The sequence below is a fragment of the Macaca fascicularis genome, chromosome 9 (assembly GCF_037993035.2).
Source record: "Macaca fascicularis isolate 582-1 chromosome 9, T2T-MFA8v1.1".
Lineage (NCBI taxonomy): Eukaryota > Metazoa > Chordata > Mammalia > Primates > Cercopithecidae > Macaca > Macaca fascicularis.
In genome coordinates this window covers 90,306,565-90,320,930 of record NC_088383.1, presented here as the reverse complement: position 1 = coordinate 90,320,930, position 14,366 = coordinate 90,306,565, and the positions used below count along the sequence as shown (strand labels likewise).

The following is a 14,366-nucleotide window of genomic DNA, read 5'->3' as shown; positions in this document are numbered from 1 at the left end:
AGTTTCCTCCATGATAGTCTCATGATAGTGAGTAAGTTCTCATGAGATCTGATGGTATAAAAGTGTGTGGCTTTCTTCTCTCTCTCCCCCCACCGCCCTCTTTCTCTGTCTCTCTCCTGTTGCCATGTAAGACATGCCTTGTTTATCCCTTTGCCCTCTGCCATGATTTTAAATTTCTTGAGGCCTTTCCAGAAGCAGAAGCCTGTGCAGCCCACAGAATAGTGAGTTAATTAAACTTCTTTTCTTAATTTATAACCCTGTCTCAGGTATGTCTTTATAGAAGTGTGAGAATGAACCTATACACTGGCACACAGTGAGTTCTTAATATAAGTTACTAATGTTATTATCTGTGTATAAATTATACAATAAGAAGAACAGTTCAGATTTCTTTACATTATACTCTTCATGTTACTCAAAATGCCATGGTAATTTTGGGCAGAAATGTATTAACATCATCCATTAAAATGGCTAGGGTAAAAGATATGAACAGACACTTCTAAAAAGAAGACATTCATGCAGCCGACAAACATACGAAAAAATGCTCATCATCACTGGTCATTAGAGAGCTGCAAATCAAAACCACTATAAGATACCATCTCACGCCAGTCAGAATGGTGATCATTAAAAAGTAAGGAAACAACAGATGCTGGAGAGGATGTAGAGAAATAGGAATGCTTTCACACTGTTTGTTGGGAGTGTAAATTAGTTCAACCATTGTGAAAGACAGTGTGGCAATTCCTCAAGGATCCAGAACTAGAAATACCATTTTACCCAGCCATCCCATTACTGGGTATATACCCAAAGGATTATAAGTCATGCTACTATAATGACACATGCACACATATGTTTATTGAGGCACTATTCACAATAGCAAAGACTTGGAACCAACCCAAATGTTCATCCATGATAGACTGCATAAAGAAAATGTGGTATACACCATGGAATACTATGCGGCCATAAAAAAGGATGAGTTTATGTGCTGTGCAGGGACATGGATGAAGCTGGAAACCATAATTCTCAGCAAACTAATGCAAGAACAGAAGACCAAATACTGCATGTTCTCACTCATAAGTGGGAGTTGAACAACAAGAACACATAGACACAGGGAGGGGGACATCACACCCTGGGGCGGGCAGGCGGTTAAGGAAGGGATAGCATTAGGAGAAATACCTAATGTAGGTGATGGGTTGATGGTTGCAGCAAACCACCATGACACATGTATACATATGTAACAAAACTGCACGTTCTGCACATGTACCCCAGAACTTAAAGCATCATCATCATCATAATAAAACAATTTATACCGATTAAAAAAATGTTGTCTCACACCAGATACAGAGAAAAAATGAGCAGCCTCCAATCCTATTTAGGAAGGAGGTAAGACATAAATAAACAAAATATGGACTAAATGAAATATAACTTAATCAATCTCCCTAGATACATTTTCCAACACACCTGCAATCTATTAGGTAAAAAAAAAAAAATGGCTGAGATGACTGATAGTAACATATATGTGGATAGTCCAAGAGTACTGACCCTAAATTAGAGTTGTAGTCACTGCTATTATAAACAGTATTTTATAATAATTTTTTAAGTCCATACTGTTTTGGACGGAATTATCTCCCCCCAAAATTCATATGTTAAAGTCCTTAATCCCAATATGACTGTATTTGGACATAGGGACTTTAAGGAGGTAATTGAAGTTACATGGATCCCTAATCCAGTAAGACTACTGTTCTTACAGTAATAAGAAAAACTAGGAATACATGCACACAGAGAAAAGACCAAGACCATGTGAAGACACAGCAAGAAGGTGGCAGTCTGCAAGCCTAGAAGAGTGATCCCAGCAGAAAACAACCATGCCAGCACCTTGATCTTGGACATTCAGGCTTCAGAAGAGTGGGAAAATAAATTTCTTTTGCTTAAGCCACCCAAATCTGTGGCATTTTTTATGGCAGTCCAAGAAGATTAGTACACACATTTTATCAATTGGAAATACAACAGGATTCCATAACTTTGAACCATCCAAAATTATTTAATCATTGTACTGGAGGTCACATTCCTTTATTTAATAATTGATTAGATCACTTTTACTCTTCCTAGAACCATTTTTGTGTCATGCTTTATTTGTTCGTTGGGAATGAAATTTTGTTTCCTATTATAAATACTGGAATGCTTTTATCTCATTTCCCTGTCTAGAAAAATGAATCATGGACAGATATTAACACTAAACAATACTTTGGGCAAATAATTGTTTGTGTTTTAAGAGTGAGGGCCATAAATTGCATTAATAACTTCACTCTATTAATCAGTGCCTCTTTTCATTATAAAATAAATACATGTACACACACATTAAATTACTCTATTGAGGGAAGGAAAGGCATTTGGATATGTGTTTGTGCATGTGGGGTAGTTATTAAACAAATTAAAAGAATTAGAACATTTTTAAATTTTAAAAATATATAATGCCATATTTAACAGTTATGAAACTATGCTCTGTTTCTCATGAAAAATGTATGTAAGTATACAAAAATGAATATAATAATTGCAGAATGAATAAAAAGGGAGAATAAGAAATATATGTGAGCATTTCTCTTTCCTAAAAACTTACACACAGAAGTTCACTGTCTAATTAACCATTGCTGAATGACTGGATTTGTAATCCAAGGATGTTCTCTGTATCACTGGTGAAAGTAAGTGGAACTCGAACAATGTGCCACAAATTTGAAAAACCATAAGACTTAGTTTTTGGTTGCTATAACAAATTATTATAAACTGGGTAGTTTATAAACAACAACTTACTTCTCACATTTTAGGAGGTTGACAAGTCCAAGATGAAGATGCAGTAGATTAGGTATCTGGTGAGGGCCTGCTTACTGGTTCTTGGACAGTGATCTTTTTGCCCCTGTTTTCACATGTTGGAAACTGGGAATGAGCTCCTTTAGTCCTCTTTTATAAAGGCACTAGTTCCATTCATGAGGCTCAGCTCTCATGACCTAATCATCTCCCAAAGGCCCCAAATTCCAAATGGAAATTTGTAATTTCCATTTCAGAGGCAAGAACCAGAGCTGTCAAGTGACTTAGATATGGGAACACAGCTAACAAGTCATCACTTAGGATTTAGAATGCCTGTTTTCTTTTTCCATGTTGCTGCTTATTCAGTGAGTGGTTTTTCCCACTTTATACTGTATTCATATGTAGTAACCCTATTTGTGAGCTTCGGGGAATAGTTATGTGCTGAATAAACACTTATGCAAGTTTACATTAATCACATTATTTTTCAACTGTATGTTCCATTCTTTCTCAAAAAAATAAAGATGGTACATTTTTACCAAATCTAAGTGACATGGTCAGTCATTAATTAGTAAAAAAAAATTCTCAAACACACAAAATCCTTCCTTTTTAAAAATAGGATATTAGTTCTACTTTACAAAGCTAATAGCTATAGCTTCTCTAGAGACAAGTCCAACTGCCCAACGTGCGGCAAAGTTATAATGAAAAGATAACTTTTAAAATGTACCTCATTAGTCTTTAGTATATATCTATGAAGGAGGTAACTGTTGGCTTAAAATGTGTATAGGATGAGAACTTGAAAAAAATAGAGGTAATGTTAATATTCAAAATGTTACAATTTATACATTAAATAGAGATTTGGGCTGGAAATAATAATTTGGAAATTATGTAGATTAAATTAAAAATATTTTATACAAAACATCTTTGCCAACATTCTCAGGTTTTTCATTTGTAATATTTTCTGAAAGAAACAAAATGAAATAAAATGACTATAAATACTGGAGTAAAATAATTTTTTAGAAACAATAATTTCCATTATAGTATACTAATTACTACCATAGTAATATCCACACTTTAAAAATTTTTCCATTTTGATAACTGAAAAATATTTTATTTTTGAAATTTACATTTACTTGAGGTAAATTACTTTCAACGTATGATTTAATGCCCAAACTGGCATGAAAAGGAAAAGTAGAAAAAACATTTGCAAAGTTTCAAATATTTTTTTCTAATGCTTTAGTTTTTAGGAAGCTAATGGAAAATACATCCTACAAAAATGAGAAAGCAAATTACAAGAGAAGAAAAATTCTTAAAATATGGATCTCAACAAAAGATATTTGAATGGTAAATTTGGATAAATAGACGGTCTTCAGAAAAATGTCCAAGTCATAGTTGTCTCTCCTGTGCCATCACTCTTTCACTGTGAAAAGCCCCTGGGATTTAGAATCTTTCTAGAGTGGAAGGAGTTAGAGAAAAATCTTGAGTTGGCTGCAGAAATTTACAAATAAATGGGATTAATCCAAACTGTCAGATTTTTTTTTTTTATGTTTGACAGAATAAAAATGTGTTGTAAAAGCAATGCAGTTATAGTAATAAAGTTACATATTTCAATATTTGTGTTTATTTTCTAGAAAAATATATATCAGGTCCTATATTAGTGTTCTCCTGAGGAACAGAACCCTTTATATATACAAAGAGATTTATTATAAGGAACTAGACCATATGATTATGGAGGCTGGAAAGTCCAAAATCTGAATTGTGAGCTGAACCAGCAGGCTTGAGACCCAGAAGAGCTGGTGTTTCAGTTTCATCTGAAAACTGGCAAGCGGAAACCTAGGAAAGCTGATGTGCAGATGAAGTCTGAGAAGGTGGTCTTTGTGTTCCATTTAAGCCTTCAGCTGATTGGATGAGGTCCATCCAAATTATGAAGGCCAGTCTGCTTACTCAAAGATCACCAATTTAAATGGTAATCTCTACCATCTCACACCAGTCAGAATGGCTATTATTAAAAAGTAAAAAGACAACAGATGCTGGTGAGGCTGGGGAGAAAATTGCATGCTCATACACTGTTGGTTTAAATATAAGTTAATTCAGCCATTGTGGAAAGCAGTGTGGAGATTTCTCAAAGAACTTAAACTAGAACTACCATTCGACTTAGCAATCCCATTGTTGGCTATAAACCCAAAGAAAACTAAATTGTTATACCATTAAGATACATACACTCATATGTTTATCACTGCCCCATTCATAGTAGCAAAGACATGGAATTAAACTAAGTGCCCATCAATGGATATATTGAATAAAGAAAATGGGGTACATATACACCATGGAATACTATTCAGTCTTAAAAAGAATGAAATCATGTCCTTTGCATTAAATGAATAGAGCTGGAGGCCATAATCCTAGGAGAATTAACACAGGAAAAGAAAACTACACAGTACATGTTTTTATTTATAAATGAGAGTTAAACATTGAGCACTCATGGACATAAACATGGGAACAATAGACGCTGCTGACTACCAGTGGGGTGAAGGAAGGAGGGAGATGTGGGTTGTAAAACTACCTATTTTACTATATGCACCATCTGGGTGCAATATACCTATATAACAAACCTGCATGTGTACTCTGTGTATCTAAAATAATAGTTCAAATTTAAAAAATTATAAAAAAATAATAAATAAATGTTTATCTCATCCAAATACACCCTCCGAATTGACAACTAAAATTAACTACCATTGATCCTTTGTTCAAATAATTGCATGGAATGTTTTCAGAGATGAAACATGGGTGATGCTAAAGCTGATTCTTTTTTGTTGTTGTTTTTCTTTTTTTTGGTGCAGTGATGCAATCTTCGCTCAGTGCAACCTCCATCTCCTGGGCTCAAGGGATCCTCCTGTCTCAGCTTCTTCAGTAGCTGGGACTACAGGTGTGTGCCACCACATCCAGCTAAGTTTTGTATCTTTTTGTAGAGATAGGGTTTTGCCATGTTGCCCAGGCTGGGCTCAAACTCCTGGGCTCAAGCCTATACTGAAAGGTAGAAATTTATGAAGAAAGGGATAAGCATGAAAACATAGATCCTTTTAACTTCTAGGTTTGTGTTAGAACTACTTGTTAATGACAGTAACACTTCTGATTACATTGTGGGCTAGGCTCTTATTCTGGAATTATCCATATTCATTTTCAGTCACCAGGCTTGAGAGTCTGTAAGCAAAACTAACTTCATATGCAGTGAATATGAGGCACGTGTTCCATCTTCTATTACCATAAAATTAATCTCCTTAGATTTGCCACAGTGGAGTTTCAAATCCTAAAATTGCACTCAGTAATATATAAAATGCTGCTGTGCTTATAATTTCACCATCTTATGTTTAGCTACAATTGGAAATGAGGCCTACTAGAAGTACATAATCAATTTAGTAAATTTATCTTTGCTTCCTTAGACAATTTCCTTTGAAATCAAACACTTGTGGAAATGTTGATTACTTGAATGGCATAAGAATGGCACATTTTTCTGAGTGCTTCATTTTTCTATTTCTCTCATTTTCACACAGAATACTTTAGTCTTTCCTCAAGGGGGGAAAACTGTTATGCAATAAATGAGACAGGCTTTGAAACTTCAAAGCACTCATACATGTTTTCCGTGATTTTATGAAAAGTCTAATAGGTTTTCTTGATTCAGAATACAATTTTAAGAAACAAATAAAAATAAAATAAATAGCTAAATAAAATGAGAGAGTGAGAGAGAGAGAGAGGAAGTTCTGTATCCTAGGAAACCCCACAGAGGTATCACCTTCTTGCCATGATATAAGATAACTTAGTGAGTGTAACATTGCACGATAAAATTGAGCCATCATATATGGAACATCTTACTGATGTGACACCTGTCTCTTCACCTTGGGTAATTTGGCCCCAAAAAAATCCATGTACAGAGCATTAAGACTGGACAGTAATTTCCTGTACTTGAGATCTGCATGTACTCAAAAGTATTAAACATGACCAGTTTCTCTTTTCGCCCTCTCAGTCTCTTCTACTTTATAGTCTTATGTAAAGCTTCACAGTAAAGATAGCTAAAAGGTCATGCTCTGAGGAAGTGAGATCTGTGATAGAGGCCTGAAAGACTCCCCAACATACCCTCCCTATACAAACACAGCCATGCAGTGCCACTAATAGAGCTGAGCTATACTAGCAAATAGGAGGCTCAAACATCACGTTCCCCCTGCCAGGAACACTCTTCTCATTTCTCACTTGACTTGTTCCTTTTTATCTTTCTAATCTCAAGACCTTCAAAAAAGGGCCTTTCTAGCTATTTTTATAGCATCTATAGGATGGTTAATTTTATATGTCAACCTGAATGGGCTACATGATGCCCAAATATTTGATTAAACATTACTCTGGGTGTAAGTGTGAGGGTGATTCTGGATGAGATTAACATTTGAATCAGTAGACTGAATGAAGCAGATTGTCTTCTCCAATGTGAGTGGGCTTTACTTACTCAATCTGTTGCAGGCCTGAATGGAACAAAAGACGAGTTAAGGGATAATTCATTCTCTCTGCCTGATTGTTTATGACTTGAGACATCATCCTCACTTGTACTTGGACAGGAACTATGCTACTGGCTTGCTCTCCTGGGTCTACAGCTTATAGAGGGCAGACTGTGGGACTTCTCAGCCTTCATTACTGCATGAGCCAATTCCTGATAATCTCTCTCTCTCTCTCCCCCAGTGAATGTGTGTGTGTGCACATATGTGTGTATACATACATATATATATAAAATATTGTCTCTGTGTATATGTGTGTGTTTATATGTGTGTGTGTGTGTATTGCCTCTGTGTGTATATACGTGTGTGTGTGTGTGTGTATATATATATCTACGGAGAACCCTGAGTAATATAACTTAGTTATTTCATTCATAACACTTTTTGCAAATTATGACTATACATTTATTTGTCTGCATACATTTGTTTTGTTGATGTCTCTTTTTAGAATATAAAATAAATCCAGTGAAGGCAAATATCTTGGCTCTTTAGCTTGCTACTGAATACCTAACATCCAGCACATTGCCTGGAACATAAAAGGTGCCAAACAAATTTGTGCTTATTACATAAATATATAAATAAATGAAATAAATGAAAAATGTGATATATAGCTTTGTTTCCTCACCTGTAGAGAAAGTAAATTGTATTTTTTTGGTATGTATTTAGCAAGCTTATGTGGGGATCATCTTTAGAAATGCATAAAAAATAGTATTTATACCTCTAAACTCCATATAGATACTGGAGATTTTTCACATATGATTTCATCTACCAGGTTATTAAATCCAAACTGTAGCAGTGCAGTTTTGATGTCTAGGTATCACTTTCCTATTAATTTTTAGGCCGTTCAGTGGTTTTCTTTAATTGATTTAATATAATTTAAATTTCTCCTCACACTATTCTCTTCTAGTTGTTTTATAATTTCAAGCATAGGGGGTGGCTATGAGTTCATTTGCTTTCTTAGAGGGAACTGTGTCTCAGAGAAGTTGCAACCTGCCCAATACTACCTGTGTTAAATAACTGACAGAAAGAGTTCAATTTATGTGTCACTACTTCAGATCACTCTGTTAAATCATAGGTGGAATGCATAGCAAACAGGAGGGTCAGTCATATTCCTTGAAAGTAAAATAGAATGGTTAGAACAATTTGATTTAAATGACTTTTTAAATTTACTTATTTAGTAATAGAAAAGTCAGTGTCAGGTCAGGCGCAGTGGCTCACGCTTGTAATCCCAACACTTTAGGAGGCCGAGGCGGGTGGGTCACCTGACGTCAGGAGTTCGAGACCACCCTGGTCAACAGGGCAAAACCCCGTCTCCACGAAACATACAAAAAAAAAAAATTATCCAGGCGTGTTGGTGGGCACCTGTAATCCCAGCTACTCAGGAGGTTGAGGCAGGAGAATCGCTTGAACCGGGAGGTGGAGGTTGCAGTGAGCCAAGATCATGCCACTGTACTCCAGCTTGGGTAACAGAGCGAGACTCCATCTCAAAAAAAAAAAAAAAAGAAAACTCATCCTTTAATATATTATGCATAATTATGCTTGTAGTGGAGTGAGAGGATAAAGACATATTTTATATATATATATATATAAAAGCATATATATAAAATATGTATAATTTATGCATATATAATTTCTTTATATATAATTAAATTACCTTTACATAGAGTTTCTTCTGCCTCTGTTTGGGTTTCTGTGTAATCCAAGGGTGCCTGGTCAATCTTTCACAGACAGTAATCTTAAGCATAAGTGAGCTGCTTAGAGTACTTTGATACTCTTAGTGAAGCAGTTCATTATTTGTATTAAAGTAAATGTACCATAGACAGAATAATCACCTCCCAAAGATGTTCAAGTCTTAACCCAGAGCCTGTGAATATGTTTTCTTACATGGCAAAATGATTTCTCATGTGTGATTACATTAAGGATCTTGAAATGAGAGACTATTCTGGATTACCCACGTGAGTCTAATGTAATCATAAGGATTCTTATAAGAGAAGCACAGGAAGGTCATAGTCGGAGAGAAAATGTAAAGATGAAAGCAGAGGTCAGATAATTGAAGGTACTATACTGCTGACATTGCACATGGAATATGGGATCATGAGCCAAGGAGTGCAGGCAGCCTCCAGAAGCAGGAAGAAGAAAGGATATGTATTTTCCTTGAAAGCCTCAGAAGGAACCCAACCTTGTTAACACCTTGATTTTATCTCTTTGAAACCCATTTAGGATGTCTGACCTCCAGAACCATAGAATAAGTTTGTGTTGTTTTAACCCATAATGTTAGTCATAATTGTCTTAGAGCAATTTCATATGTCTCAGTCTATTTGGGTTGCTCTAACAAAATACCCTAAACTGGGCAATTTAGAAACATGAGAAATGTATTTCTCACAGTGTTGGATCGGAGGTCCAAGATCAAGGCACTAATAGATTCAGTGTCTGGTAATGACCTGCTCCCTGCTTCATAAATGGTGGCTTCTGTCTGTGTCCTTACACGGTGGAAGGGGGCAAGGCAGCTTTATGGTACCTCTTTCATAAGGACATTGATAAAACACAGTACATCCTCATGACCTAATTATCTCCCAAAGGCACACCTCCTAATATCATCACATTCATGATTATGTTTCAACATTATAAATTTTGGGGGAACATAAACAGTTCATGCATTGCAAGCAGCAACAGGACTCTTATACAAAGAGTCACCCTGCATTTCATGATACTTGAATTATGAGCTATGAACACTTTACAATATTTTTCTTTACTTCCTTTAATCACTTCTCATACAAATACCAAGTACATAAACTGAAATCAAAAGAATAAGAAAACATTTATCAAACATTCAATAAATATTTACTGAGCAAAAACTAAATTTCAGGGACTTAAAGGTCCTGGAAATAAATGTAAGGGTAAATGATATTAAAACTATAAGGCTCTGTTTCAGAGCAGAGGCTGGAGAATGCAATTCATTATGGATCTTTAGGCACAACAGAGCTAAGAGAGTTATAGGATCAGATTCATGTGTTTCACATGGTGAAATCTGTGAAAGGGCTCAGAAGAGGTTATCTTTAGAAGTATCTATAATTCAAGTTAACAGCCTTCAAAGGTTTCAATAGCAGCTAAACCTCATTCATCATTTCAGGGAGAAATAAATCTACTTCAGTTGGTCTCACACAATTATTCCAAGAATTGCCTGTGAGTTGTCAATTTTTTCTTTGTGTGTATTAGCAAAGTTTTCTCTTTAGTTTTAGGATGGGTTATACAAAAGCATCCAAGAATGCCACTGCTTCTAGTTGGCCATCTAGGCTCTGCCCCTTCCTTGCACTTACACAAAAATTAACTCAAACTACTAGTTTGAATCACCAGCAAAATAGTGAAATAACTGATTTTATAAAAGTCACATCAAGATCAGGCCAATTTTTAAAATAAGCAATCAGTTGTACAGTTTTAAAACCTTCATTGTTTGCTCATTACTGTATAGGTGTGTACTCTTGGAATATATACAAGTGTGTACTCTTAGGATATATCTGTCTCCTCATTGTGTCTCCAAAATTATTCATATGCTGCTTGCAATAGTGCCTAACTTTAAAATGGCATGTATGATTATTTAGAATATACACTTTATGTTATTTGACTCTCTCAGTTTTTTTTACAGAAATTATGAAAATAATTGTAATTTTTAAAACTTTTTCTTCAGGGTAAACTTCAAACTCATAAAAAAGTTGTTTCATCACCTTAAGAATTGTCAACTCAGGGCCAATCTTAATGCATCTGTACTTCTGTACTGATTCATTTTAAAGCAAATGTCTTCCATTTTTATCTGTAATTTACCATGATGCAAGTATGTACCATGTATCTTCTAAAAGACAAGAATGTTTTAAATAGACATAGGAATAATCTAATATCTGAAAAAAGTTACTTAACTTCAAGTAATTTGTCAATAGAGATCTCAGAATTTGTGTATTACATGTAACCTTACATAAGTGCTGAACGTTAAATTGTCTCCTATATTTATGAGAAAAATATTTTTAAAGAGATGGATCAGTTTTTTGGAAAGAATATTTCTTAGATGGTATACATTTCCATCAGAAAACACATAACATCTGGTTGTCTCTGTTTATGTGTTGTTGATAGCCATTGATGATATTTCTAGGGGCCAATATGTTGTTGGAAGTTGGATTATGGAGATACTCTCTTTCTACCATTTCTCATAAAGAAGTAATTGGCATAATTTTATAATTTTTTTCTTATCAATTATTTATTTGAATTGAGGTACAGTTTTTATAGTAAGGAGAGAGAACGTCTTTGATTCTTTTCTTTTATTACCCAGTATTTAATATCATGAGTTAGTTACCTATTATTCTCTAATTGTAACCATTGATTATTTTTTGTTTGGTTTTGGTTTGTTTGTTTAGTTGGTGTTGGCTTTTGATATCATTATGTACTCATAAATTTAAATATGTTTGATAAATTTCAATCGATTGCAGTTATCATTCTTATTGATGTCAAATTATCTCAACTGTATCCAGGGAGAAACTCTTCAAATTGGTCTCTAGGACTTTTTAACATGACACTAGTCGTCTCATATCACTTTTGCTATCTGATTCTATAAGATGTTATAGCAACATCTTGTATACTTTCTAACCCATACCTCAATCAGCCATTCTCCAAGGATACCTGTTTGATTTCTTTTGATAGAAAATTGTGTTCAGATTCCAGAATGTAAGTGTCTAGTGGACACATTGGAAATGAATTGTTCATTATTTCTAGATGTTTTTCAGTGAATATTATATTCATTTCCTATTGCCACTATAACAAATTACCACAGACACAGTGACGTAAAACAATGCAGATTTTACTCTCCTACAGTTCCGGAATTCAGATGTCTAACATAGGTTGGCAGGGTTATGTTCCTTCTAGAGGGTGTAGCGGGTAATCTGTTACCCTGTTTTCTTGTGTTTCCAACACAAATATTTCTGAAAACATATTTAGAATAAAATTGAACTGAAATAATAATTTATTAAAGAAAATTTCTCCAAAACATATTCGTGGGGTTTTTGTTTGTTTGTTTTTGTTTTTATAGATTTGTAAGTTATTTTCTTGAATATTTTAGAACAAACTCACTGGTAGCTTATTCATGTTGTATTTTTTTTTTTTGAAAAAGGAATTATTATTTTTTATTTTTTTATTTTTTTATTTTTATTTTTATTTTTTTATTATTATTATACTTTAAGTTCTAGGGTACATGTGCATAACGTGCAGGTTTGTTACATATGTATACTTGTGCCATGTTGGTGTGCTGCACCCATCAACTCGTCAGCACCCATCAATTCGTCATTTACACCAGATATAACTCCCAATGCAATCCCTCCCCCCGCCCCCTCCCCATGATAGGCCCCGGTGTGTGATGTCCCCCTTCCCGAGTCCAAGTGATCTCATTATTCAGTTCCCACCTATGAGTGAGAACATGCGGTGTTTGGTTTTCTGTTCTTGTGATAGTTTGCTAAGAATGATGGTTTCCAGCTGCATCCATGTCCCTACAAAGGACACAAACTCATCCTTTTTTATGGCTGCATAGTATTCCATGGTGTATATGTGCCACATTTTCTTAATCCAGTCTGTCACTGATGGACATTTGGGTTGATTCCAAGTCTTTGCTATTGTGAATAGTGCCGCAATAAACATACGTGTGCATGTGTCTTTATAGCAGCATGATTTATAATCCTTTAGGTATATACCCAGTAATGGGATGGCTGGGACATATGGTACATCTAGTTCCAGATCCTTGAGGAATCGCCATACTGTTTTCCATAATTGTTGAACTAGTTTACAATCCCACCAACAATGTAAAAGTGTTCCTATTTCTCCACATCCTCTCCAGCACCTGTTGTTTCCTGACTTTTTAATGATCGCCATTCTAACTGGTGTGAGATGGTATCTCATTGTGGTTTTGATTTGCATTTCTCTGATGACCAGTGATGATGAGCATTTTTTCATGTGTCTGTTGGCTGTATGAATGTCTTCTTTTGAGAAATGTCTGTTCATATCCTTTGCCCACTTTTTGATGGGGTTGTTTGTTTTTTTCTTGTAAATTTGTTTGAGTTCTTTGTAGGTTCTGGATATTAGCCCTTTGTCAGATGAGTAGATTGCAAAAATTTTCTCCCATTCTGTAGGTTGCCTGTTCACTCTGACGGTAGTTTCTTTTGCTGTGCAGAAGCTCTTTAGTTTAATGAGATCCCATTTGTCAATTTTGGCTTTTGCTGCCGTTGCTTTTGGTGTTTTAGACATGAAGTCTTTGCCCATGCCTATGTCCTGAATGGTACTACCTAGGTTTTCCTCTAGGGTTTTTATGGTGTTAGGTCTAACATTTAAGTCTCTAATCCATCTTGAATTAATTTTCGTATAAGGAGTAAGGAAAGGATCCAGTTTCAGCTTTCTACTTATGGCTAGCCAATTTTCCCAGCACCATTTATTAAATAGGGAATCCTTTCCCCATTTCGTGTTTCTCTCAGGTTTGTCAAAGATCAGATGGCTGTAGATGTGTGGTATTATTTCTGAGGACTCTGTTCTGTTCCATTGGTCTATATCTCTGTTTCGGTACCAGTACCATGCTGTTTTGGTTACTGTAGCCTTGTAGTATAGTTTGAAGTCAGCTAGCGTGATGCCTCCAGCTTTGTTCTTTTGACTTAGGATTGTCTTGGCAATGCGGGCTCTTTTTTGGTTCCATATGAACTTTAAAGCAGTTTTTTCCAATTCTGTGAAGAAACTCATTGGTAGCTTGATGGGGATGGCATTGAATCTATAAATAACCTTGGGCAGTATGGCCATTTTCAGGATATTGATTCTTCCTATCCATGAGCATGGTATGTTCTTCCATTTGTTTGTGTCCTCTTTGATTTCACTGAGCAGTGGTTTGTAGTTCTCCTTGAAGAGGTCCTTTATATCCCTTGTAAGTTGGATTCCTAGGTATTTTATTCTCTTTGAAGCAATTGTGAATGGAAGTTCATTCCTGATTTGGCTCTCTGTTTGTCTGTTACTGGTGTATAAGAA

The 14,366-nt window shown here is 35.2% G+C and overlaps 1 long non-coding RNA gene across 1 annotated transcript in view; it reads left to right on the top strand.

The window, feature by feature from the left end:
- LOC135965142 (uncharacterized) overlaps positions 1-14,366 on the top strand; it is a 336,594-nt gene that overhangs the window by 28,521 nt on the left and 293,707 nt on the right. Inside the window, exon 2 of the long non-coding RNA XR_012417278.1 lies at positions 5,634-5,719. This is a non-coding gene — a long non-coding RNA (uncharacterized lncRNA). The remainder of the gene's footprint in view (positions 1-5,633; positions 5,720-14,366) is intronic.